General features: G+C 35.7%; 1 protein-coding gene across 6 annotated transcripts in view; it reads left to right on the top strand.

Moving 5' to 3' along the window:
• Window positions 1–24,632, top strand: part of GKAP1 (G kinase anchoring protein 1) — an 81,273-nt gene that overhangs the window by 30,550 nt on the left and 26,091 nt on the right. The gene's annotated exons all lie outside the window — the stretch shown is intronic.

Raw genomic sequence — 24,632 nt, 5'->3', positions numbered from 1 at the left:
CTTGACAGGTCAGGAAAATGAAATCATCTCTAGGAAACCACATCTAAATAACTCTGTGACTATAGTCCTTAACTATGCACACAAGCACAAAATTGATTTGTTAAAATGGATGGTGGAAATTCTTTTTATTTAAAAACCACTGTCACCATTTTTTAGATTAAAATTTAAATGACCACAACTATAGTCTGAGTATTCATTATATGTTTGAAGCTGAAAACATGTACTTTTGGACTGATTCCATTTTTTTAATCCATTGACTTACTTGGAGGATAGGTTTATGCAAATAAGAAAGCAGATACAAATGGTACACCCTATTCCTAAGAGACTACCAGCAACTGTTAGTGGAGGGAAAAATAATTTTTATAAACTGTTTCATGCTTTTCCTTCTTTCCTGATTTGAAAGAGGAAAAAAAATTCAGACTGACAGGATCTCATGTATTTAATATATTCAATCCAAGTTGTATTTAAACAAGCACAGGTAGGTAACACAGCATATATTTTGTCTTTTATTATAGTTCTAGAGCTGTGTTCTGATTGTCTTCTGTTAATAATTTGATATGTAATAAAATTCACTTTGAATGATCCTAATTATTAAGACATTTTCTACTTTCGTAAATGCAGTCTAATTATAATTTATATCCTACATAACTACTTTAAGAAATTGGTCAAAAGAACATGTAATTCACATTATCCCTGATACTTGTTAAAAATATACCAAAGTTATGTTCCATTTCATTAGAGGTATTACTTTGTTGGGACTTGAATATTTAAGTGTTGTAGCATTTATGCTATTACTCTAGGAATCTAGAAGAACTTTTTCAGAGAGTTCAGAAATAAATCTGAAAAAAATGTCTGATTTCAAGTCTAAAATGAGATATGCTTTCTACTCCTAAAAGTATACAAGTCTTTGTTACATACGTATGCTCAGTAATTGACTTATTTTTCCATCTCTGATTTGTTACTTAAGCCAAGAGATGTTTTTCCCCCATGGGAACTTTAAAATTCCTAACCTCTGTTAAGAACAGTATGCATCTCATCCATTCCTTCTTAAATCAGGTATTTACTGGATAAAATTCAAAAGAGAAAAGATTTTTTTTTTTTTTTTTTTTTACTTTATTGCTAGGTGATAAGAAGTACTTGAGCTTCCTGTATATTCCTCTAACTGCCAACTAAACTTGTTCTCAGGTTGATTTCATCATTCCACTTTTTCTTTCTCCATCCATCTTGATTATGTTATTAATCTCCGTGCTTTCTTTGTAATCTCTCTCACCTTGAAATGATTAGAATAAAATTGACATTTGCAGGAGTAGAGGATGGGAACAATTAATTTTTCTTCTTTATTTTTTTTATTTTTTTTAAAATTTTTCTTCTTTAAATGACCAGGAAATGTTCATTGCCACTGCTACACCAGTCCCCTATCCATTCTTCAGTATAGTCAAGAACATCCCATAAGAATTCTAGATAAGCAGAATGAATAAAGAATAGGTGCTTGTATATTCCTCTTAGAAACCTTAACTGATCATGGCTTTTAAGGAGCATTATTTGATCCTTAAAGGTGTTTTTAATTTTCACGTGTTGCCTTTTTAAACACTGGTGCTGCAGGGTGGAGTATCTCAAAGGTACTGCTTCCTCTTTAGCTCCACTTTTATCTTGCCTTCCCAGCCCCAGTCCTTCTAGTACCATTCAATAGCTTTAAAATTTTTAGTGATCATCATATGTCTTAAAGTCTAAAAGGTCAAGTCTTCAATATGCTTGAATAGACTATCTCTAGAAGAGTACCCAAGAAGTTGTAACAGTGGTTGTCAAAGGGTGGGGGGAGGAGGGCTTATTGGGATAGGAGAGAGGCTGCTTTTCACAATGTAAATTTTTGAAGTTTTCTATTATGTCTGTGTACTCTGTATTTAAAAATTACATCAAAAATAAAAAGCACTGGGTGAGAGAGGGAACGGGGGAACAAACCTAGTCTTATCTGGCTCCATACCCTATTTCCTTTTTTTGCACAATGCTTCCTGCATGTCTACCTTAGATATATGAGCTTGGATGAATAATTTATTCATTTAGGTCCTCATTATATTAGCTGAAAGGTAAGATTGACTCTGTTGATTTCTAAAATTATGATAAATGGTCAGTGTGCAATTAAATATTATATGCTAAAAATTGAACCCTATAGTTAACACTACCAAGACACAGAGAACAGCAATAATAGCCCATTAAATTTTAAAAGCAAATAAATTCTACCTACTTTTTAAAAATCTCACCTAAAATCTGGCTTTTCTAAGCAACTCAACCTGTTTCCTACCCCTCAACGTCCTGAACTCATTTTCATTCCCATGCCTTTCCTTATTTGTGTTTATTATATTTGTTAACCCTCTTATGTTGTAAGTAAGAGAAGCCCAAATCAATCCAACATAAGCAAGAAAGAGATGCTTGTTTGGGTGGTATAACGAACCAGGAAGGATAGGGAAAGAGCTGGCCTTATAGTTGACTGGATCCAGGGATTTATATAGGTTTAGGATTCTTCATTTCTCTCACAAGTCTCAGTTGCTATCTAAGACTTCACGTCCTGAGAGATCGATTGGTTACTAGGGGATCTTGAGGTTACATCCTTATAGGATTTCCTATAAATTGTTAATTAGCTTTTGAGCCTTGATAGGTTAAAGTTCAGTTTTTCTTTGAGGAGATGAGGGAAGCAAGAATATTCCCTACATGGTGTGATATGCTTTCTATCATATCATCTTAGGGACATAGAATGGTTATTTTTGTGATAAAATTGATCTCCTTAAAGAAATGGCTATTACTAACATAAGTGATCACATAAATGCATAAAAGACAAGAGACAGATCTCCATAACAGAAAATTCCAAATAATTTATGTAGATATTCCCCTTCCAGGAGAGGGAGCTTAACTCCTTCCACTCTTCTTGAGTATGGGTTGTGCTTAGTAACTTGCTTCCAAAGAGTAGAGTACAGAAAGAGGGAGGGAAATTAGTTTTACACTGTAGAAATCTGGCAAACACAACCTTGACCAGGTGATCAGTATTAATATTATTAGTGATATATCATGTTGCTAGCACATAACCTTGATATGATGTGATAAGAATAGCCTATACTTCTGTGGTTCCCAACGCCCCCCCAAAAAATTACATAAACCCGGTCAAACTATGATAAAAACATCAGACAAATCCAAATTAAGGTCCATTCTACAAAATACCTGACTGAATAACTCAAAACTTTCAAGGTCATCAAAAACTAAGTCTGACCACAATGCTTTGAAACTAGAACTCAAATCACAATAGGAAAGGCGGAAAGAACTCAAATACATGGAGGCTAAAGAGCATCCTACTAAAGAATGAATGGGTCAACCAGGAAATTAAAGAATTTTAAAAATTCATGGAAACAAATGAAAATGAAAACACAACTGTTCAAAATCTTTGGGATGCAGCAAAGGCAGTCCTAAGAGGAAAGTATATAGCAATACAAGCCTTTCTCAAGAAACAAGAAAGGTCTCAAATACACAACCTAACCCTACACCTAAAGGAGCTATAGAAAAAAACAGCAAAGAAAGCCTAAACCCAGCGGGAGAAGAGAAATAATAAAGATCAGAGCAGAAATCAATGAACTAGAAACCAAAAGAACAAATCAACGAAACTAGGAGCTGGTTCTTTGAAAGAATTAACAAGATTGATAAACCCCTGGCCAGACTGATCAAAAAGAAAAGAGAAATGACCCAAATCAACAAAATCATGAATGAAAGAGGAGAGATCACAACCAACACCAAAGAAATACAAACAATTATAAGAACATATTATGAGCAACTCTATGCCAGCAAATTAGATAACCTGGAAGAAATGGGTGCATTCCTAGAGACATATCAACTACTAAAACTGAACCAGGAAGAAATAGAAAACCTGAACAGACCTATAACCACTAAGGAAGTTGAAGCAGTCATCAAAAATCTCCCAAGAAACAAAAGCCCAGGGCCAGATGGCTTCCCAGGGGAATTCTACCAAACATTTCAAGAATTAATACCTATTCTCCTGAAACTGTTCCAAAAAATAGAAATGGAAGGAAAACTTCCAAACTCGTTTTATGAGGCCACCATTACCTTGATCCCCAAACCAGACAAAGACCCCATCAAAAAGGAGAATTACAGACCAATATCCTTGATGAACATGGATGCAAAAATTCTCACCAAAGTACTAGCCAATAGGATCCAACAGTCCATTAAAAGGATTATTCACCAGGACCAAGTGGGATTTATCCCTGGGCTTCAAGGTTGGTTCAACATCAACAAATCAATCAACGTGATACAATACATTAACGAAAGAACAAGAACCATATGATCCTCTCAATAGATGGAGAAAAAGCATTTGACAAAGTACAGCATCCTTTCTTGATTAAAACTCTTCAGTGTATAGGGATAGAGGGTACATACATCAATATCATAAAAGCCATCTATGAAAAACCCACAGCGCATATCATTCTCAATGGGGAAAAACTGAGAGCTTTCCCCCTGAGGTCAGGAACACGGCAGCGATATCCACTATCACCACTGCTATTCAACATGGTATTAAGTCCTAGCCACAGCAACCAGACAACAAAAAGAAATCAAAGGCATCCAAATCGGCAAAGAAGAAGTCAAACTCTCACTCTTTGCAGATGATATGATACTTTATGTGGAAAACCCAAAAGACTCCACCCCAAAACTGCTAGAACTCATACAGGAATTCAGTAAAGTGGCAGGCTATAAAATCAATGCACAGAAATCAGTGGCATTCCTATACACCAACAACAAGACAGAAGAAAGAGAAATTAAGGAGTCAATCCCATTTACAATTGCACCCAAAACCATAAGATACCTAGGAATAAATCTAACCAAAGAGGCAAAGGATCTCTACTCAGAAAACTATAAAATACTCATGAAAGAAATGGGGGAAGACTCAAAGAAATGGAAAAACATTACATGCTCATGGATTGGAAGAACAAATATTGTGAAGATGTCAATGCTGCCTAGAGCAATCTACACATTCAAAGCAATCTCTATCAAAATACCATCCACTTTTTTCAAAGAAATGGAACAAATCATCCTAATATTTGTATGGAACCAGAAAAGACCCCGAATAGCCAGAAGAATGTTGAAAAAGAAAAGCAAAGCTGGCGGCATCACAATTCCGGACTTCCAGCTCCATTACAAAGCTGTCATCATCAAGACAGTATGGTCCTGGCACAAAAACAGACACCTAGATCAATGGAACAGAATAGAGAGCCCAGAAATGGACCCTCAACTCTATGGTCAACTCATCTTTGACAAAGCAGGAAAGAATGTCCAATGGAAAAAAGACAGTCTCTTCCACAAATGGTGTTGGGAAAATTGGACAGCCACATGCAAAAGAATGAAACTGCACCATTTCCTTACACCACACACAAAAATAGACTCCAGATGGTTGAAAGACCTAAATGTGAGACAGGAGTCCATCAAAATCCTAAAGGAGAACACAGGCAGCAACCTCTTCGACCTCAGCTGCAGCAACTTTTAGAAACATCGCCAAAGGCAAGGGAAGCAAGGGCAAAATGAACTCTTGGGACTTCATCAAGATAAAAAGCTTTTGCACAGCAAAAGACACAGTCCACAAAACCAAAAGACAACCGACAGAATGGGAGAAGATATTTGCAATGGCATATCAGATAAAGGGCCAGTGTCCAAAATCTGTAAAGAACTTACCAAACTCAACACCCAAAGAACCAATAATCCAATCAAGAAATGGGCAGAAGACATGAACAGACATTTTTCCAAAGAAGACATCCAAATGGCCAACAGACACATGAAAAAGTGCTCAACATCGCTCGGCATCATGGAAATCCAAATCAAAACCTCAATGAGATACCACCTCACACCAGTCAGAATGGCTAAAATTAACACGTCAGGAAACGAGCGATGTTGGCGAGGAGGCAGAGAAAGGGGAACCCTCCTACACTGTTGGTGGGAATGCAAGCTGGTGCAACCCCTCTGGAAAACAGTATGGAGGTTCCTCAAACAGTTGAAAATAGAGCTACCATATGATCCAGCCATTGCACTAGTGGGTATTTACCACAAAGATACAAATGTAGGGATCCGAAGGGGTACGTGCACCCCAGTATTTATAGGAGCAATGTCCACAATAGCCAAACTGTGGAAAGAGCCAAGATGTCCATCGACAGATGAATGGATAAAGAAGAAGTGGTATATATATATATATATACAATGGAATATTATGCAGCCATCAAAAGGAATGAGATCTTGCCATTTGCAATGACGTGGATGGAACTGGAGGGTGTTATGCTGAGTGAAATAAGTCAATCAGAAAAGACATGTATCATGACCTCACTGATATGAGGAATTCTTAATTTCAGGAAACAAACTGAGGGTTGCTGGAGTGGGGGTGGGGTGGGAGGGATGGGGTGGCTGGGTGATAGACATAGGGGAGGTTATGTGCTATGGTGAGCACTGTGACCTGTGCAAGACGAATCACCGATCTGTACCTCTGATACAGATAATGCAATATATGTTAAGAAGAAAAAAGGGGGGATAGCAGGAGGGAAAGAATGAAGGGGGGGAAATCGGAGGGGGAGACGAACCATGAGAGACAATGGACTCTGGAAAAGAAATTGGGGGTTCTAGAGGGGAGGGGGGTGGGAGGATGGGTTAGTCTGGTGATGGGTATTAAAGAGGGCACGTTCTGTGTGGAGCACTGGGTGTTATATGCAAATAATGAATCCTGGAACACTATATCACAAACTAATGATGTATGGTGATTAACATAACCATAAAAAATTTAAAGAAAAAAAAACTAAGTCTCAGAATTTGTCATGGACAGAGAAGGCTAAGGAGAAATGATAAATGTAATATATATCCTGGATGGAATCTTGGAACAGGAAAAGAACATTAGGGGAAAACTTGTGTAATGTGAATGAAATGTGGAATCTAGTTATAGTATTGTACCAGTGTTGGTCCTTTAGTGGTAAAACATACTATAATAACGTAAGATGTTATCAACAGGAAAAATGGGATGAGCGATATGTGGAAACTGTCATCCAAAACTTTTCTGTAAATCTAAGAGTATTCTAAAGTTAAAAGTTTATTTAAAAATATGATCAGTGGGTTCAGATGTTGTCAACCATTATAAAGTTTCCCCTCAGAGTTGCCCTCAGTGCCTTTTGTAGCTATTAATGATTATTTTCTTTATCCATTATGTTTTTAGAGTGTATTCTTCATTAAACTTAAATTTTTACTTCAAGAATACATGCATATAATAGTAATTGAATGGTAGAGGAGAGTTTATGAAACCAATAGTCTCCCAGCTATTTCCCTTCCCATACTACTTTTGAAAAAATCTTTCTCATATTTCATGATTGACCTGCATCAAGCTACGGAAAAGTGTTTAGAGTTTTTCGGAACACACTGGGTTTTTTCATGCTACCTCGTCTACCTATGTATTCTTGTCTTCCATCTTTTTCAGTGGTGTCTTGTGAATGAATAGTTGTTAAGTTCTTCCGGGAGAGGGAGCAAAGTCAGGAACAATCTAAGTCACCATCGAGGTGATATCACTCTTCTGCCATCTTTATTTGCCTGAATTAATGCTTCAGAACTTGGCTAAAGAGTCATTTTTTTCTGGTCTCAGATGCCCAGAATATTCTGTATATACTTCATAACACTCAACACTGTTATCATTGTTTTGCTTCTCTAGAATTTGAGTTCCGGGACGCCTGGGTGGCTTAGTCAGTTAAGCGTCTGCCTTCGGCTCAGGTCATAATCCCAGGGTCCTGGGATCGAGCCCTGCGTCGGACTCCTGGCTCGGTGGGGAGCCTGCTTCTCCCTCTCCCTCTGCCTCTCTCCCTGCTCATGCTCTCTCTCTCTCTCTGTATCTCTGTGTCTCAAATGAATAAATAAGATCTTTAATTAAAAAAAAAAAGAATTTGAGTTTCTGGAGGTCTGGGACCATATCTCCTTGATTTAGTTTTCCTAATTCCTGTCACATAGTAGGTGATGTAAATGGGGAAGTTGGTTGATGAATGAATGAATGTTCTCTCTTCTCACTGAAACCTTCTCTAGCCTTTCTGGGTCTCTTTCTCCCATATATGTTTACAACATAACAGAGGCACATAGATTTTATTTCTTCTGTTCAAGCACATTGTTAGGGTCTTCTGCTTAGTGGAGTACTGCATGAAGTAGAATTGTGAGACTGCATCCTTATTCAGCAGGAAAAAATTTCACTATCGATTAATTACATTTGCCATTTATAAAAGAGGAAAAAGTGTCTGCGTGTCTTACAGGTACTTGCCATTTCTGAGGTATATGGAAGAGTGATTAATTACTGTATTTGTTACTATGTGTTAGTTTTGGTCTTTTTCAGTAGATTGTGAGTTCCGTGAGAGTAGCCTATGTGTTGCATGATAAGGGCTTAGTAAATAAACATCTCGGGCGCCTGGGTGGCTCAGTTGGTTAAGCGACTGCCTTCGGCTCAGGTCATGATCCTGGAGTCCCGGGATCAAGTCCCACATCGGGCTCCCGGCTCAGCAGGGAGTCTGCTTCTCCCTCTGACCCTCTTCCCTCTCGTGCTATCTCTCTCATTCTCTCTCTCAAATAAATAAATAAAAAATCTTAAAAAAAATAAACATCTCAAGTTCAAGACTTGAATCCACCAGAGTCTGTCGTAGTGGGGAGAAGAAAGTAGACTTATCCCATATATAATGTCATCTTTAATATAAGAGCTCATTTAAGAATGCCATTATTTAGATTTTCCCTTGAAATAAGTTCAGAGCATTCAAGTGTAGCAAAAGAGAAATCACACATATAGATAGAGCATTTGAGGTTTGCACATTACCATGTATTAATGTATCTTAAAACTATAAAGCTGGGAGGCTGTTCCTCTAAAAGTGTCGTACAGTCCCTGGAAGTATGAAAGGAATTGTTGATTAAGCATTAATATTTGTCACTTTACTCTATAAGTCACTTAGGAAATAGGGACTCAGTGGGAAGCTAGGTTTTTTGTTTTTTATTAAGAAGTATAATTTACACAATAGAATACAAACATCTTAAGTGTGAAATTTGATGAGGTTTGACACATAAATATATGACCCACATCCCTAACAAGGTAAAGAACATTTTCATCACACCAGAAAGTTCCCTTCTACCCCATGCCAGTCCTTTTCTCATGTCATCCCCTGCCCCCCACAGGCAACCACTGTTGTGATTTCTATCATCATAGATTAATTCTGCCTCTTTATTTGAAGTAAAGCATACAGTATGTTATTCTCTGGTCTGGCTCTTTCCCTCCCAGAATGTTGCAGGTTCATTGATGTTGCGTGTACCAGTAGTTTCTTCCTTTTCATTGTTAAATTGTATTCCATGGTATGAATATATCGTAATGTGTTTATTTATTCTCCTGTTGATGGACATTTAGTTTGTTTCCATTTTTTGGACCATTAGGAATAAGGCTATTAGAACATTTTTTATGATCTCACTGATATGAGGAATTCTTAATCTCAGGAAACAAACTGAGGGTTGCTGGAGTGGTGGGGGGTGGGAGGGATGGGGTGGCTGGGTGATGGACATTGGGGAGGGTATGTGCTATGGTGAGCACTGTGAATTGTGCAAGACTGTTGAATCACAGACCTGTACTTCTGAAACAAATAATACATTATACGTTAAAAAAAAATAGTAGGAAGAGAGAAATGAAGGGGAGGAAATCAAAGGGGGAGACGAACCATGAGAGACGATGGACTCTGAGAAACAAACTGAGGGTTCCAGAGGGGAGGGGGTGGGGGGATGGGTTAGCCTGGTGATGGGTATTAAAGAGGGCACATTCTGCATGGAGCACTGGGTGTTATGCACAAACAATGAATCATGGAACACTACATCAAAAACTAATGATGTAATGTATGGTGATTAACATAACATAATAAAATTAAAAAACATTTTTTAAAAACAGCTTTATTTAGGGGCACCTGGCTGGCTCAGTTGATAGAGCATGTGACTCTTGAACTTGGGGTCATGAGTTTGAGCCCCATGTTGGGGTAAAGATTACTTAAACAAATAAAATAAAATATTTTAAAAACCCAGGTTTATTTAGGTATAGTTTACATACTATAAAGTTATCCATTAAAGTGTATAATTCAGCTGATTTTAGTATATTCACAGAGTTGTGCAGCCATTACTATAATCTAATCTTATAATATTTTTGTGATCCCCATAAGAAACCTCATGCTTATTACCAGTTATTCCCTGTACCCCTTCGGTCCTAATCCCACTCCCCCAACTTAGGTAACCACTATATCATTTGTTTAGATTTGCCTATTCTGGACATTTACTATAAATGGAATCTTAACAAAATGTGGTTTTTGCGATTTCTTACACTTAGAAGGATGTTTTTCATGTTGTAACATCTGTCAGTACTTCATTCCTTTTTATCACTAATAGTATTCCATTGTATTTGATTTTATTTACACATTAATTAGTTGGACATTTGGGGTGTTTCCACCTTTTTTTTTTTTTTTTTTTTAAGTAGGCTCCATGCCCATCGTGGAGCCCAGTGCAGGGCTTGAACTCACAACCCTGAGATCAAGACCTGAGCTGAGATCAAGAGTCAGAAGCTTAGGGGTGCCTGGGTGGCTAAGTCATTAAGTGTCTGCCTTCGGCTCAGGTCATGATCCTGGGGTCCTGGGATCAAGCCCCACATCGGGCTCCCTGCTCAGCGGGTATTCTGCTTCTCCCTCTCCCTCTGTCTTCCGCTTTGTTCCCTCTCTTGCTGTGTCTCTCTCTGTCAAACAAATAAATACAATCTTTAAAAAAAAAAAGAAGCAGCTTAACCGACTGAGCCACTCAGGTGCCCTGGTTGTTTACACTTTTTAAATTATGAATAATGCTGCTCTACAAATTCCTGTACAAGTCCTTACATGTTTAATTTAGGTAAAAACCTAAGAATGAAATTGCTATGTCATGGGGTAGATGTATGTTTGCTAATTTTTTTTTCATTTTTAAAAATTTGAGTATAGTTGACACACAATATTACATTAGTTTCAGGTACATAACACAGTGATTTGACAAGTTATATGTTAGACGTTCACCACAGGTGTAGCTACTATCTGTCACCATACAATGCTCTTAGAGTATCATTGGCTATGTACCTTATGCTCTGTGTTTAACTGTAAGAAACTACTGTTTTCCAAAGTGGATATACTATTTTAGACTTGTTAGAGGTACAGGGGTTTGTGAAATAAAGTTATTTTTGCATTTCTGGTAGGAAGGCTGACAAAAGGTTTTTTATGATGCTAGCTTTAGTTCCTTTCACTATAGCTGAAGAAACAGTTTCAATAATTATTTGTATTTCTGTATGCCACTAACACTGTAATTAAAATCAAAATGCTTTTTACAGTAATATAATAATACCTAAGAATAAATTTAATAAAAATGTGTAAAGCCTATATTGGGAAAATTACAAAACTTTATTGCAAGCAAGTAGACTTAAGTGGAGGAACATACCTTAACTTATAATCATAAAGATAATCACTTTTTATCAAATTAATCTGTAAAATCAGTGCAATCCCAACCAAAACCACATTTAGTTTTTTCTTAATTGAAGTAAAGTTGACCTGCAAGATTGTATTAGTTTCAGGTGTATAGCATAACGATTCAACATTTATATACATTACAAAATACTACAGTAAGTATAGTTACCATCTGTCACCATACAGAGTTATTACAAATATTATTGAGAATGTTCTCTAAACTGTACTTTAAATCCCCATGACTTATTTATTTTATAACTGGAAGCTTGTACATCTTAATCTCCTTAATGTTTTACCCACCCGCCCCTTACAACCACCAATTTGTTCTCTGTATTTGAGTCTGTTTGTTTCATTTTGACAATTTAGTTTTTAAGCTAAAAACTAAAGCTCTTCTAAAATATTAATACGGAAGTGCAAAGGACCAAAAATAACCAAAACATTCTTGAAGAAAGGATAGGAGAATTTGCCCAATCAAATATCAAGATTTTTTATAAAATTAATAATACAGTAAGGTATAGGCATAATGATAGATAAATAGACTATTAGAACAGAATAGCACAGAAATAGGCCAACCACCCAACCATGAGTGTAACCTTGATCTGTAACAGAGTGATATGGAATACTACTGGGTAAAGGATGGACTTTTTTTAAATACATGGTTTTGGGCAATTGAGTATTTTATGGAAAAAAGATTAGATTATTACTTCATGTCATACATAAAAATTCACTCACAGTGGATCAAAGACCTAAAAGTCAAAGGCTATGTTACAAAACTTGTAGGTGCTAATACGGGAATATTTTTTTATAACTTCAGGGTAGGAAAGACAAAACCCACTAGCTTTAAATTTATACATTAAGGACTTCTTTCCATCAATATATATTAGAAAAGTGAAAGGATTATCTTCAGAGTAGGAAAAGATTTTTTTCTAAAATAGTACTCATTGAAGAATCGAAAAAGCAAGTACTCACAAAAGAGGATATTTATATGGCTTAAAAACATATAAAAAGATGTTCAACCTCATTAGTAATCATCGAAATGCAAATTAAAACCACAAAGAGAATATTACTTAACCTCCAGTTTAGCAAAAATCCAAGCATCTGATGATTTGTATGTGTGTGTGTGTGTGTGTAATTAAGGATTTTATTTTTAAGTAATCTCTACACCCAACTGGAGCTTGAATTTACAACCCCGAGATCAAGAGTTACATGCTCTACCACTGAGCCAGCCAGGTGCCCCCAAAGCATCTGATGATCTGAATTGTTGGTGAGAATATGGAATAATGGTATACTGCTTATGAAGAGGTAACTTGTTACAGTTTTGTTCAACATAGTACTGGAAGTCCTAGCCAGGGCAGTTAGGCAAGAAAAATAAATAAAAGGCATCCAAATCAGAAAGGAAGTAGTAAAACTGTCACTGTTTGTAGATGACATGATATTGTGTATAGAAAAGGTCCAATAAAGACTCCACCAAAAAACTATTAGAAGTAATAAGTTAATTCATTAAAGTTGCAGAATATGAAATGAATATACAAAAATCTGTTGCATTTCTATACAATAATAATAACAACCTATCAGAGAAATTAAGGGAACAATCCCATTTACAGTTGCATCAAAAAGAATAAAATACCTAGGAATAAATTTAACCAAGGAGTTGAAAGACTTGTAGACTAAAAGCTATAAGACATTGATGAAAGAAATTGAGGAAGACACAAACAAATGGAAAGATACCCCATGCTCATGGATTGGAAGAATTAATATTGTTAAAATGTCCATGCTACCCAAAGCAATCTACAGATTCAACTCAATCCCTATCAAGATTCCAGTGGGATTTTTCACAGAAATAGAACAGAAAATCCTAAAATTTGTATGGAACCACAAAAGACCCTGAATAACCAAAGCAGTGTAGAGAAAGAAGAACAAAACTGGAGATACCCTGCTCCCTAATTTCAAGCTGTACTACAAAGCTGTAGTAATCAAAACAGTATGGTATTGGTGTAAAGACAGACACAGTCCAATGGAACAAAATAGAGAAGCTCAAATAAATCCACACATATGTGGTCAATGAATTTATGACAAAGGAAGCAAGAATATACAATTGGGAATGGACGGTCTCTTCAATAAATGGTATTGGGAAAACTGGACCACTATCTTATACAATACACAAAAATTAAAATTGATTAAAGACTTGAATATAAGACCTAAAACTCCTAGAAAAGTTAGCAAAAAAAAAAAAAACTTGCCATGTGTGATAACATGATGAACATAGTGGATGTTATGCTAAGTAAAATAAGTCAGGCAGAGAAAGACAAATACCATAAGATTTAACTTCTATGTGGAACCTAAAAATATGAGCAAACAAAACTCATAAATAGATTCATAAACAGAGAACAAACTAGTGGTTGCCAGAGGGGAGGGTGGTAGAGGAATGAACAAAATTGAAGGGGATTAAGAAGTACAAACTTTAAGTTACAAATAAGTTATAGAGATGAAAAGTACAGCATAGGGGATATAGTCAATAATATAACATTGAAATTGTGGTGAGCATTGCAAAATGTATAGAATTGTTGAATCACTGTGTTGTACACTTGAATGTAGCATTGTATGTCAGCTACAATTAAAAAAGAAAGCTCCTATAAGAAAACATAAGTGGTAAGCTTTACATTGCCATTGGCAATGATTTTTTTGGATTTGACCCCAAAAGCAGAGGCAACAAAAGCCAAAATAAACAAGTGGGACTCCATCAAACTAAAAAGCTTCTGCCCTCCAAAGGAAACCATCATCAAAATGAAAAGGTAAAACCTATTGAATGGAAAAAAAATATTTGCAAATCGTATACCTAATAAGGAGATAATGTTCAAAAATTATAAAGAAGTTGTACAACTCAATAGCAAAAAAACAATTCACTAAAAAATGGGCAGAGGATATGGGTAGACATTTTTCCAAAGGAGACATACAGATGGCCAGCGGGTACATGAAAAGATGTTCAACATGACTAATCACCAGGAAAATGCAAATCAAAACCACAATGAGACATCACCTCACACCTGTTAGAAGAGCTATTATCAAAAGGACAAGAGATAACAAATGTTGGTGAGGGTGTGGAGAAAAGGGAACCCTCGTGCGTCATTGGTAGGAATGTCGATTGGTGCAGCCACTATGGAAAACAGTATGGAGGTTCCTCAAAAAATTAAAAATAGAACTACCATCTGATCCAGCAATTCCACTTCTGGTTATTTATCTGAAGAAGACAAAACACTAATTTGAGAAGATATATGCACCCACATGTTCAGTGGAGCATTATTTATAAGAGCCAAGATATAGAAGCAAACTAAGTTCTACCAATGGATGAATGGATAAAATGGTTAGAGAAATTGTGGTATATGTATATACAATGGAATAGTCAGCCATAAAAAAGAATGAAATCTTACCATTTATGAGAAGATGAATGGACTTTGGCATTACGCTAAGTGAGATAAGTCAAAGACAAAGTGTATGATCTCACATATATGTGGAATCTTAAAAAAAAAAAAAACAAGCCTAAAACCAAGCTCATAGTTACAGAGAACAGACTGCAGATGAGGGAGTGGGCAAAATGGATGGAGGGAATCAAAAGGTATAAAGTTCCAGTTGCAGAATAAGTCATGGGGATGTAATACAGCATGTTTACTACAGTTAATACTGTATTGCATATTTGAAATGTTAAATGTTCTCATCACTGAAAAAAAAATTCTATAACTGTGTATGGTGATGGATGTTAATTAGACTAACTGTGGTGATTATTTTACAGTATATATGATGAATTGTTATGTTGTACACCTGAAACTAATATAATGCTCTGTCAATTATGCTGCAATAAAAAATAATAAAAAATAAAAAAAATTTTAAATATTAGTTTTCCAAACCATGTAAAGTTGAAGATGCCATAACCCATAACCCAGTATTTTTACTCCTGAATACATGCTCTGTAGTAATATGTGCTTATGTGGACCACTATACATATATGAGACTTAAAAGCATCATTGTTCATTAAGATCAAAACGTGTAAAGAATCTAAATGCCCATCAACCATGAAATGAATAACAAACTATGGCAAATCTAGTCAATGGAATACTCATTAGCATTGAAAGTGAATGAATTACTGTTATCAGGAACAACATGATTCCATATAAACTTCAAAAACAAGCAAAATTAAACTCATTTAGGGATGCATGCATAGGTTGACAGGCAATAAAATCAAAGAGATTATCACAGAAAGTTCAAATAGTCACACCTCTAATGAAGAAAAGAGAAGCATGGAATCTTTTGGGGGTGCTAGCAGAGTTTTATTACCTTGATAGTAACTTATAAGCATGTCACTTTATTCTTCAAACTGTATATATGCTTCATACGTTCTTAACATGGATGGATCTAAGGGTATTATGTTAAGTGAAATAAGTCAGACTGAGAAAGATACCATATGATTTCACTCATAAGTGCAACTTAATAAAACAAATGAATAAAGAAACAAACAAAAAGCAAAATCAGACCTGCAAATACAGAGAACAAACTGATGGTTGCCAGAGGAAAGTGGGGTGGAGGAATGGGCAAAATGGGTGAAGGGCAGTGGGAGATATAGGCTTCTAGTATGGAATGAATAAGTCACAGGAATAAAAGGCACAGCATAGGGAATATAGTCAGTGATACTGTAATAGTGATGTATGGTGACACATTGTAGCTACACTTGTGAGCACAGTGTAACATATAGAGAAGTTGAATCGCTGTATTGTATACCTGAATCTATAGTTGTGTGTCAACTATACTAACTTAAAGATTCAAAAAAAAAAAATAAAAGCTTAAAATTGGATTTTTTTTATGCAAGTACAAAAGAAAAGTTATTTCTTAAAAGGATACTATTTATAGTAGCAACAAAAAATTATAAGGTACCTAAAGATCTAACAAAAGTTATGCAGAAACTTAATGGAGCAAATTATAAAATTTTATTGAAAGACAAAGATGACTTACATAGACATGTTGTTTGAGTGGACAAGAAGCTTTATTATAATGGAAGTAACACTTTTTCCCAAATTGTTTTTGCATTTCCAATGAAAATCCTAAAAGCTTTTTTACCCCTAAGAACTCAACAAATTACTAATATGGAAGAACAAAGGCTAAAAAATAGCAAAGAGCTCCTAAAGAAGAACCAGTATTTAATGTATTACCTGTCATTCATCAAGATTCCATATATGCAGTGGTCTATTTTTTGAGCTCTCTATTCTGTTCCAGTGGTTGATTTGTTCCTGTGCTAATTCCACAGTGTGCTCATTACTTAACATCATGTCTTATATGTGGAAAAGCAAGGGACGGTTGTTAGTCATATTGGGAAAAAGTCAAATTGGATCTCGATCTTTCATCGCACATTCAGATCTATTTCACATAGATTAAATACTTCTATGTGAAAGGCAATTGTACAACCCATAGAACTAGAAAATATAGAATATATTTTTGATGCTCTAGGTAGGGAAAATCTTAACAAAAACATAAAATGGATGGTTGGTAAATTGTTATTCAAAATCAATAACTTATTTTTCACAAAAATATCAAAAAATGTAAAAAAGGGCACAGTTGAGAGAACATATTTTCAAAACACAACTCATTATCCAGACACAGAAAGACCTCCTATCATATGGTTAAAAAAGAGATGGCTGTTTTGTTTTCTTGCTATCTCAAAGGATAGAAATTTTAAATGTAGTTAAGAGACATCAAGTGTTTTACAAAATCAAGCATTTTACAAAAACCATAAAAAATGTCCAACTTTGTAAATAAAATTTTTTTAAATTAAAAAACCCCCAAAACTCATCATGCAAAATGAATATTGTTTAGTGACATCTAATAAAACCAATAAAATATGGAAATAATAAACACTAAATTCATGTTAACAGTTATACAATAGGGGGCAAGGTACTGGTAATGTTCTAGTTTTTTAAGTAAAATGATGCTATCATGGGTGTTCTTTAAAAAAGAAAGTCTTAATGAGTTATAGTTTACATACCATAAAATTCACCCTTTGTTAAGTGTATAATTCAATACAGTAACTTATAATGAATTTAAAGAACTATGCAACCATAACCATAGTCCATTTTTGAGATTTATCCATGTTACATTATAGTGTGTGTCAATAGTTCATCTTACTTCATGGCTGAATAGCATTTCATTGTGTAAATGTTGTTTATTCAACAGTTGATGGAATTTGCTGTGAATATTTCATACATATCTTTGTATAGATACTTGTTTTCATTTCTCTTAGGTGGATACTTAAGAGTGAAATTGCTGGGTTGTATGGTCAAGCTGTTTTCCAGAGTGTATCATTTTTCATTCCCACAAATGATGTATGAGGGTTCCAGTTTCTCCACATCCCTGTCAACACTTGATATTGTCTCTTGTTTTGATTGTAGCCATACTAATGGGTATGTAGTGTGTCTCATTGTTTTAATTTGCATTTCCCTAGTGACTAGTGATTTTGAACATCTTTTCATGCACTCATCAGCCAGTCTTAACGTCTTCTTTGGTGAAATGTCTATTCACATATTTTGCCCATTTTTGAAGTATGTCATCTTATTTTTGTGAGATTCCTTTACACATTCTGGATACAAGTTCTTTATCAAATATATTATTTGTAAATATTCTTTTACAGGATGTGATTTGCCTTTTTCTTTTTAACAGTTTATTTATTAGAGAGAGAGTGTTTACTCACACAAGTGGGGGGTGAGGGGCAAAGGGAGAGGGAGAAGCAGAATCACCACTGAGCAGGGAGCCCGATGTGGGGCTCAATCCTAGGACCCTGAGATCATGACCTGAGCCTAAGGCAGATGCTTAACCCACTGAGCTACTCGGTGCCCTGACTTTTTATTTTCTTAATGTTGTCGTTTGAAACACAAAAGTTTCTAATTTTGATGAAGTCTAGTTTACCATTTTTTTCTTTTATGGATTGTGTATTTGGTATTCATTTAATAGCTCTTGCCTAACCCAGGTCCACAATGATTTATCCTAGAAGTTTTTAGTTTTAGTTATTCCTTTAAAGTCTATGATCCATTTTTATATTGTGGCAAAATACCTATAACATAAAACTTGCATTCTTGACCTTTATAAGTGTAGAGTTCAGTGGTATTAACTACATCCGTATTGTTGTACAGACATCATCACCATCCATCCCCGTAAGTCTTTGTATCTTGTAAATATGAAAATCTATACTTACTAAATAATAACTCCCCATTCTTCTGTCCCCATAGCCCATGGCAACCACCATTCTACTCTATCTCTATGACTGACTACTCTAAGTACCTCATAAAGTAGAATCATATACAGTATTTGTCTTTTTGTGACTGACTTATTTCACTTAGCATAACGTCTTCCAGTTTCACCCATGTTATACATTATTGCAGAATTTCCTTTTTAGGGCTGAATAATATTCCAGTGTTACTTTTGCTTATCTATTAATCTGTTAGTGGTCACATGGGTTACTTCCATGTTTTAGCTCATGTGAATGATGCTGCTGTGAACATGGCTGTACAAATATCTGACACCCTGCATTCTTTTGGGAATACACCCAGAAGTGGAGTTGTGGATCATGTGGTAATTCTACTTTTAATTTTTTGAGGAACAGTCATACTGTTTTACACAGTGGTGTACCATTTTACATTCCTGCCAACAGCGTGCAAAGGTTCTGATTTCACATCCTTGCCAGCACTTGTTTTCTGGACAGCACCATTCTAATGGATATGAGGTGGTAACTCATTGTAGTGGTTTTTTGTTGTTGTTTTTTGTTTTTGAGAGAGAGAGAGAGCATGCACATGCAGGCCAGGGGTAGGGCAGAGGGAGGGAGAGAGAGAATTTTAAGTGGGCTCTGCATACTTTAAAGAAGAGCTAGTATCAATGCTTCTCAAACTCTTCCCAAAAATTGAAGAGGAGAAAACATTTCCTAACTCATTTTTTAAGGCAGCATAACCCTGATACCCAAGCTAGACAATGACACTACATGAAAACTATAGACCAGTGGCGCTTATGAATATCAATGCAAAAATCCTCAACAAAATACTAGCAAACACAATTCAACAGCTAATTGAAAAAATTACACACCATGACCAAATCAACCCACAGAAAAAAAAAAATTTGCAATCATACATCTGATAAGGGATTAATATTCAGAGAATATTAATATATAGAGAACACCTAAAACTCAATAACAATAACAACAAAGGGGCACCTGGGTGGCTCAGTCAGTTAAGCGTCTACATTGATACTAACTCTTCTTTAAATGTTTTGTAGAATTCACCAGTGAAACCATCAGGTCCAGGGCTTTTCTTCATTGGGAGAGTTTTGATTACTGATTAAATCTCTTTAGTAGTTATAGGTCTATTCAGATTTTCTATTTTCGTGATTTAGTCTTGGGAAGTTTTTGTTTCTAGGTATTTGTCTGTTTCATCGAGGTTATCCAATTTATTTGGCATATAGTTGTTCATATATAATCCTATTTCTGTAGAACCAGTAGTAATGTCCCCATTTTCATTCGTGATTTTAGTAATTTGAGTGTTTTCTTCATCCATCTAGCTAAAGATTTGTCAATTTTGTTGATCTTTTTGAAGAACCAACTTTTGGTTTCATTGATTTTCTCTATTATTTTTCTGTTCTCTGTTTTGTGTACCTGTTCTAATCTTTATCATTTCCTTCTGCTACCTTTGGGTTTAGTTTTTTGTTATTTTTTCTAGTTCTTAAGTTGTAGAGTTGAGTTGTTGATTTGAGATCTTGTTTTTTAAGGTAAGCCTTTATAGCTATTAATTTCTCCTTAGCACTGCTTTTGCTGCATTCTGTAAGTTTTGGTATGGTGTGTTTGGGTTTTCATTTATCCTTAAGTATTTTTCTAATTTCCCTTGTGATTTCTTTCTTGATCCATTCATTGTTTAAAACTGTGTTGTTTAATTTCTGCAATTTTGTAAATTTTCCACTTTATGTTATTGATTTCTAACTCTATCCCACTGTGGTCAGAGAAGATACTTTATATAATATCTTTTAAAATCTATTGAAACTTCATTTGTGGCCCTGTATGTGGGCTGTCCTGGAAAATATCCCATGTGCCCTTGAAAAGAATGTGTATATTGTTGTTTTTGAGAAGAGTGTTCTGTGTATATTTGATAGATCTAGTGTTTTTTTGTATTAAGTTGTTTATTTCCTTACTTATCTTCTGTCTGGTTATTCTCATCATTATTGTGAGTGGGGTATTGAAGTCTCAATTATTACTATAGTGCCTATTTCTCCAATTCTGTCAGTTTTTCTTAATATAACTTTATGGCCTGTCATTCCATATGTAAATGTGTATAATTGTTACATTTTCTTGCTGTATTAAACCCTTTATAATATATAATGTCTGCCTTTGTCTCTGGTAACCTTTTTTTATTTTAAAGTCTGTTCTAATAGTATAGTCACTCCTGCTCTCTTTTGATTAATATTTGCACAGAATATCTTTTTCCGTCTCCTCACTTTCAACCTGTTTGTGTTTTTGGATCCCAAGAGAGTCTCTTGTAGAAACCGTATAGTTGGATGTATGTTTTTATTCATTCTGACAATATCTGTCTTTTGATTAGGGAGTCTAATCATATTTACATTTAAAGTAATTATGGATAATGAGGGACTTCTATCAGTGTGCCATTTGTTTTTTATATGCCCTATAGCTTTGTTATCCCTCATTTCCTGCATTACTGTCTTCTTTTGGGTGTAGTTGATTTTTTGTAGTGAAATGTTTAAATTCCTTTCTTGTTTCCTTTTGTGTATATTCTTTGGCTATTTTCTTTGTGATTACCATGGGGATTACATTTAATATCCTGAAGTTATAACACTCTGATTTGAATTTATAGCAGCATAACTTCGTTAATATATAAAAACTCTGCTCCTTTACACTGCCATCCCTAGCCCTTTCAGTTGTGGATGTTACAAAATTACATCTTTATACATTATGTGCCCCAAAACATAAACTAAGGATTATTTTAAGTGCATTAGTCTCCTAAATTATGTAGAAAACAAGATTTGGAGTTACAAGCCAAAAGTTATATTAATGCTACCTTTTAACACTAATTTTTTTTTCTTTAAGTGTATTAATCTTTTAAATCATGTCAAAAACAAAAAATATTAAATATCATTGTTACAGTAATACCAGCTTTTATAATTGCTCATATATTTACCTTTATGTAGATGTATATTTCTCTATATGGCTTTGAGTTTCTGTCTAATGTCCTTCTTTTTCACCTTGCCAGGACTCCCTTGGGCATTTCCTGCAGAGCAGGTCTAGTGTTTACAAACAATCTCAGTTTTTGTTTATCTGGGAATGTCTCAATTTCTCCTTCATTATTTCTAAAGATTATGTTTATTTGAGAGAGAGAGTGCACAAACAGGGGGAGGGGCAGAGGGAGAGGAGAGAATTTCAAGCAGACTCCCCACTGACTGTGGAGCCTGATGCGGGGCTTGATCCCAGGGTCCCGAGATCATGACCTGAGCTGAAGTCAGACGCTTAACTGACCAAGCCACCAAGGTGCCCCTCCTTTATTTTTGAAGGACAGTTTTGCCACATATAAGATAATTGGTTGAAAATTTTTTTCTTTTAGCATTTGAATATACTGGCCCATGTCTTCTGGGCTCCAAAGTTGCTGAAGAGAAATATGCTAATGGTCTTAGTAAATATCTCTTATATGTGGTAATTCGCTTCTTCTCACTGCTTTTAGGATTTTCTTTGTCTTTGTCTTTTGAAAGTTTTTTTTTTTTTTTTTTATAAGAGTTATTTATTAGAGAGAGAGAGAGCTGGGAAGGGGCAGAGGGAGAGAATCTCAAACAGATTCCCTGCTGAGCACAGAGCCCAATGCCGGGCTAAATCCCACAGCCCATGAGATCATGACCTGAGCCGAAACCAAAAATCTGACACTCAACTGACTGAGCCACCCAGGCGCCCCTTGAAGGTTTGTTTATAATGGGTCTTTGTGTGGTTTTCTTGGAGTTCCTCTTTAAAGATTTTTTTTTTTTTAATTTGACAGAGAGAGAGACCACAAGAGAGGGAACACAAGCGGGGGAGTGGGGAGAGGGAGAAGCAGGCTTCCTGCTGAGCAGGGTGCCCCATGTGGGTCCTGGGGTCATGACCCGAGCCGAAGGCAGACACTTAACGACTGAGCCACCCAGGCGCCCCTCTCTGAGTTCATCTTAATGTCGAAGCTTCTTTGAGCTTCTTAGATGTTTATATTCGTGTTTCATCAAATTTGGGAAGTTTGCAGCTACTATTTTTTAATTTTTTTCTATTTCATTTTATTATTTTTATTTAAATTCAAGTTAGTTAACATATAGTGTAGTATTGGCTTCAGGAGCAATATTTAATTATTCATCACTTACATATAACACGCGGTGCTCATCACAAGTGCCCTCCTTAATGCCCATTGCCCATTTAGCCCATCCCTCCACCCACCTCACCTCCAGCAACCCTCAGTTTGTTCTCTATAGTTAAAAGTCTTCTTTTTCCTAAGATTTTATTTATGTATTTGAGAGAGAGAACATGAGCAGGGGGAGGGGCAGAAGGAGAAGCAGGCTCCCCACTGAGCAGGGAGCCCGATGTGGGTCTTAATCCCTGGACCCTGAGATCATGACTTGAGCCAAAGGCAGACACTTAACCCAACTGAGCCACCCAGGCGCCCCAGTTGAGTCTTTTATGATTTGCCTCCCTCTCTGTTTTTATCTTTTTTTTAAAAAAAAGATTTTATTTGTTTATTGACAGAGTGTGAGCAGGGGGAGGGGCAAGGGAGAGGGAGAGAGAAAACCTCAAGTAGACTCCACACTGAGTGTAGAGCTTGATGTGGGGTGGGGCTCAATCCCATGATTCTGAGATTATGACCTGAGCCAAAACCAAAAGTTGGATGCTTACCCACCTGAGCCACCCAGGTGCCACTCTGTTGTTATCTTATTTTATTTTCCTTCCCTTCTGTTTTCATCTGTTTTGTTTCTTAAATTCCATATATGAGTGAAATGATATGGTACTTGTCTTTCTCTGACTGATTTTGCCTAGCATAATATACTCTGGTTCTATCCATGTTTTTGCAAATGGCAAGATTTCATTCTTTTTGATGGCTCAGTAATATCCCATTATATATATACCACATCTTCTGTATTGATTTATCAGTTGATGGACTATTGGGGTCTTTCCATAATTTGGCTGTTGTTTATAGTGCTGCTATTAATATTGGGGTGCATGTGCCCCTTCGAATCAGCATTTTTGTATTCTTTAGATAAATACCTTGTAGTGCAATTGCTGGGTTGCAGGGTAGTTCTATTTTTAACTTTTTGAGGAACCTCCATACTGTTTTCCACAGTGGCTGTACCAGTTTGCATTCCCACCAATAGTCTAAGACTGTTCCTCTTTCTCCATATCCTCGTCAACATCTGTTGTTTCCTGAGTTGTTAATTTTAGCTATTCTAACAGGTGTGAGGTGGTATCTCACCATGGTTTTGATTTGTATTTCCCTGATGTTGAGTGATGCTGAGCATTTTTGCATGTGTCTGTTAGCCACTTGTATGTCTTCTTTGGCAAAATGTCTGTTCATGCTTTCTGCCCCTTTTTTTAACTGGATTATTTATTTTCTGAGTGTTGAGTTTGATGAGTTCTTTATGGATTCTAGGTACCAGCCCTTTATATGATATGTCAATCGCAAATACCTTCTCCCATTCTTTCGGTTGCCTTTTAGTTTTGTTGATTGTTTCCTTCATTGTATGGAAGCTTTCTATCTTAATGAAGTCCCAGTATTTCATTTTTGCTTTAGTTTCCCTTGCCTCTGAATATGTGTCTAATAAGAAACTACTGTGGCTGAGGTCAAAGAGGTTGCTGCCTGTGTTCTCCTCTATGACTGTTCCCTGTATATTTAGGTCTTTCATCCATTTTGAATTTATTTTTCTGTATGGTGTAAGAAAGTTCAACCACTATTTCTTTCTTTGTTTTGTTTTTTAATTTTTTATTGTTATGTTAATCACCATACATTACATCATTAGTTTTTGATGTAGTGTTCCATGATTCATTGTTTGTGCGTAACACCC

The sequence above is a fragment of the Callorhinus ursinus genome, unplaced genomic scaffold, assembly GCF_003265705.2.
Source record: "Callorhinus ursinus isolate GAN/ISIS: 27379988/994484 unplaced genomic scaffold, GSC_fseal_2.0 scaffold39, whole genome shotgun sequence".
In the NCBI taxonomy this organism is placed as follows: domain Eukaryota; kingdom Metazoa; phylum Chordata; class Mammalia; order Carnivora; family Otariidae; genus Callorhinus; species Callorhinus ursinus.
Note: the sequence above shows the minus strand (reverse complement) of the source record. Positions and strands in the feature narration are given on the sequence as shown.